Source organism: Cryptomeria japonica, chromosome 10, assembly GCF_030272615.1.
Source record: "Cryptomeria japonica chromosome 10, Sugi_1.0, whole genome shotgun sequence".
Classification (NCBI taxonomy): domain Eukaryota; kingdom Viridiplantae; phylum Streptophyta; class Pinopsida; order Cupressales; family Cupressaceae; genus Cryptomeria; species Cryptomeria japonica.
This window is the reverse complement of record NC_081414.1, coordinates 794,844,984-794,848,676: the sequence shown is the minus strand read 5'-3', so window position 1 is coordinate 794,848,676 and position 3,693 is coordinate 794,844,984.

Below are 3,693 nucleotides of genomic sequence, written 5' to 3'. Positions count from 1 at the left end.
CCATTAAACCAGTTGTGATTCCGGTTCACAAAAGGTTCAGGACCATCTTTTTGGGTCCTCTAAGGATATCTATCAATGTTGTTCATAACTGACCTGCATTCAGATGCTTTATGCCCATACTTGTTGTATGCATAACAGTTACCATTGAATCTATAGGATCTAGGCTTGTCATTTAGGAAATAAGGAAAATTGTTGTAAGCCTTACTCCTACACACATTTGCAGTGTGTCCTTCTTTAAGAAAGTTGAAGCAAATAGGTTTAAACTTTTTCTTACCTTTATCCTTTGATGTCGGTTGTTTCTTTGATGTTCAAGCATATGTACCAGAGGTCTCACCTTCTGCATGACCGGAATAACCAATTCCATTGGTATTCTTGACCAGTTTGGCAGATTCAAGCTTTTTCTCTAGCTTGACAGTACTCTTGTTGAACTTAGCAAGTATTTCCTTTGACTCAGAGAGTTCTTTGGAAATAGCAGAATTTATTTTCAATAGGTTTTCATTCTCAGAGATGGCACTATTCAGTTCACCTTGCATATCTTCCTTTTCCACTTTGCTAACATGGAGTTGAGCGGTCAGTGCACTGATCTCTTGCTTTAGTTTGAAGTTCTCATGATCTTTGTCTTTCACCAAGTCTTCAGTTTTCCTTCGGTTGTCAAGCTCTTGACACATCTAGATAGTTAGTCCTTCCAACTCCTTTCTCAGGTTGGAGTTTGATTCATTCAACTTATTTACTTCTGCAATTAGGGCTTCCATGTCTGCTTCATCTGAAGAACTATTTTCAGATAGCTTCATTAGCTTTTTAGCATGTTCTCTCCTTTTTTCTTGAGATGCCTTGTATTTGACCATAAGATCATCATAGGATTTCTCAGACTGAGTGAGCCGATGAGTAAGTTCCCTCAATGTGTATTCCCCCATATCTCTTTCCAAGTGGTTAAACTTATAGAAAGGTAGGCTCTGATATTAATTGATGAATACTAAGAGGGGGGGGTGAATTAGTATGCCAAAAATCTTTGCACTTAAACAGTTTGCAAGACAAACGGTAAACTGGTAAAATAGTTTAGCAGACAAACCGGTTAGCACATATGCAAACAAAATAGCAAATAATGCATTCACCCATAGAAGCACAAACACCATAACACAAGAGATTTTGATGTGGAAACCCAAATGGGAAAAACCACGGTGAGATGGAACTCACAAGTAACTATCTGTAGAATAGAAAACAGACCGGTTAAGGTCTTACAATGTTCTTTACCAGAATAGATCCTATTAGGAATCTCAATCTCTGTTAGGAGATAAGTCCGATTAAAGACTACCTTGCTAGAGGATTTTAGATCTACAGATGTGAACCACCTTGATAGAGGATTTACAAGAGGCTTTTGGGCCTACCCAGTTCAGGGCTACAGACTTGTCAAAGATGTGAGTAATCAACAAGTGTTTGATCTAGCTAATAGCATAGACTGCTTGGTTAGATCCTTGATAGCTCGTTCCTAATGCACTCCAGCATTACTTCAGTCTTCTACACATTCATATTCTCTCCAACTCCTCAACTACCTTAAACCCTAGCAACAACATAAACTTTTGCTCCTACCACAACAACAACCTAAAACCCTAGACATGATGTCCTTATAAAGGAATTTGATTTCATGTCGGTCCAATAGGATTACATAACAATTTCCTAGGTTCAATGAACCTAGACATACTTGGTACCATGATACAAAAAGCACCGTTAAAGTGTTGGCACTGTCAATCAATCGGTGGATGGTAACTCATCACAAAGTATTACCGATTCAAGCAAAATGCCAGTTGTCAGTTTGTCAATAATGAAGACTGATAATAATGTGTTTTGCCACTTTAATCTCTCATACCGCTTGGGGTCAACTTGTCGCTTCAAACCGGAAAACATATTCTGCAAAACACCAATAGTCTAAAGACTATTATACAACATACCAGTTGGAACAAATACTGGTTGTGCTCTAACTCATACATATAAAGGGGATCTCAATGCAAGTGTGTGTCCATCAATGACAATCACAACATAAACATCAAAAATGCCAACAAAGTGCACAAAGATGGTGGTCAAAAAGGGGGGTATAAGTGGATACTTTTTTTTTCTGAAATCAGGTGAACCTAAACTTGGAGGCAAAATTTGAAAGTCATCCACTCAAGATATGAAGATAATAAAACAACAAATATTGTAGTACTCTTAATCTAGTTTCCAAACTACTAAACTTTTTAAAAATTGGATAAGATTAAGGGGGTCCAATCCTTCGCAGATGAAAAAAAGACCCTGATTTTTTCATAAAACCATAACATAGTGTCTGATGTGCGCATCAAAAAAGTCATAGTTAGATTTAGTATTTTGACAAATCCTTTTGCAGAAAGATAGTTAAGAGTGAGCACAAGAAGATGTGTATTTTTTTGTAATTTTTTGTTGAGTATTTTTTTTTTATGATTTTTCCAATTGACCGCATCTTAAAAATTAGGTACCTGTTCGTGCGTGAAGCATAAGTTGCACTAAAAAATTCGAAAATACAAATTTATTTTTTTAAATTGTAAAGAATCAAGTGCACTACAATAATATATAATTTTTTTTTAATTTGGATGGGTATATCAAAAGTTATTAAAAAAATGGTGCATGTATGTCTGTGAGAACTATGGAGACACTGGTAAAACAAATTCAATAATAATATGTTATTGTTGTTCAAATTTTAAAAAAATTATATGGTTAGAAAGCTCAGAGGATGGGTGAAAATATGGTGGAAATTTTAGATATACCCACTAGATGAAGTGCAAACGTGATGATGAAAAAGTCGAAAAACCAAGTTGATAAAATAAAACACATCAAAAAGGAGGGAAATGGAGAGAAATCAAACTTCCAAACCGTAGCTTTGTCATCCAGGCCTATTTCCAAGCCTAAATAGTCAAAAGCGCATACAGAGTACCTATAGTATAAAAAGCGCATACGGGGTACTTATGGTGTAAGAAGCGTGGATGCTCTATCTTAACTATAAAAAGCATATACACATTATTTTTACTATAAAAAACATGTACGCGCTATTTTTACTATAAATAGCGTGTACACACTTTTTATGTTTAAATTTTGGGAGTATGATATTGTATATATAATATGTGTATATACATATAATATATAGTTTATATATAATATATAATATTTATATATATAAGTATATAATAATATATAATATATATAAGTATATAATAATATATAATATATATATGTATATAATAATATATAATATATTATATATATACACACATATGTGTGTGTATGTGTATTGTCTCCCTCTCTCCCCCTCTCAAGCATGCACAAGGTGCCTCTCTTTCTCTCCCTCTCCCTCTCTCTCTTTCTCTCTCTCTCTCCCTCTCCCTCTCTCCCCCTCTCTCTCCCTCTCCCCCTCTCTCTCACTCCCTCTCCCTGTCTCCCCTTCTCCCTTCCTCCATACCCCATACCCCATCTCTCTCTCTCTCTCTCTCTCTCTCTCTCTCTCTCTCTCTCTCTCTCTCTCTCTCTCTCTCTCTCTCTCTCTCTCTCTCTCTCTCTCTCCCCCCTCTCTCTTCCTCTCCCTCCAATATATCTTCTTTTTGTTTGCATATAGATGAGGTGATAAGAAGACTGACAAGGTGGTTGGTTTTTTTTATTTTTTCAAGAAGATAGGATATAAAGTAGAATGTT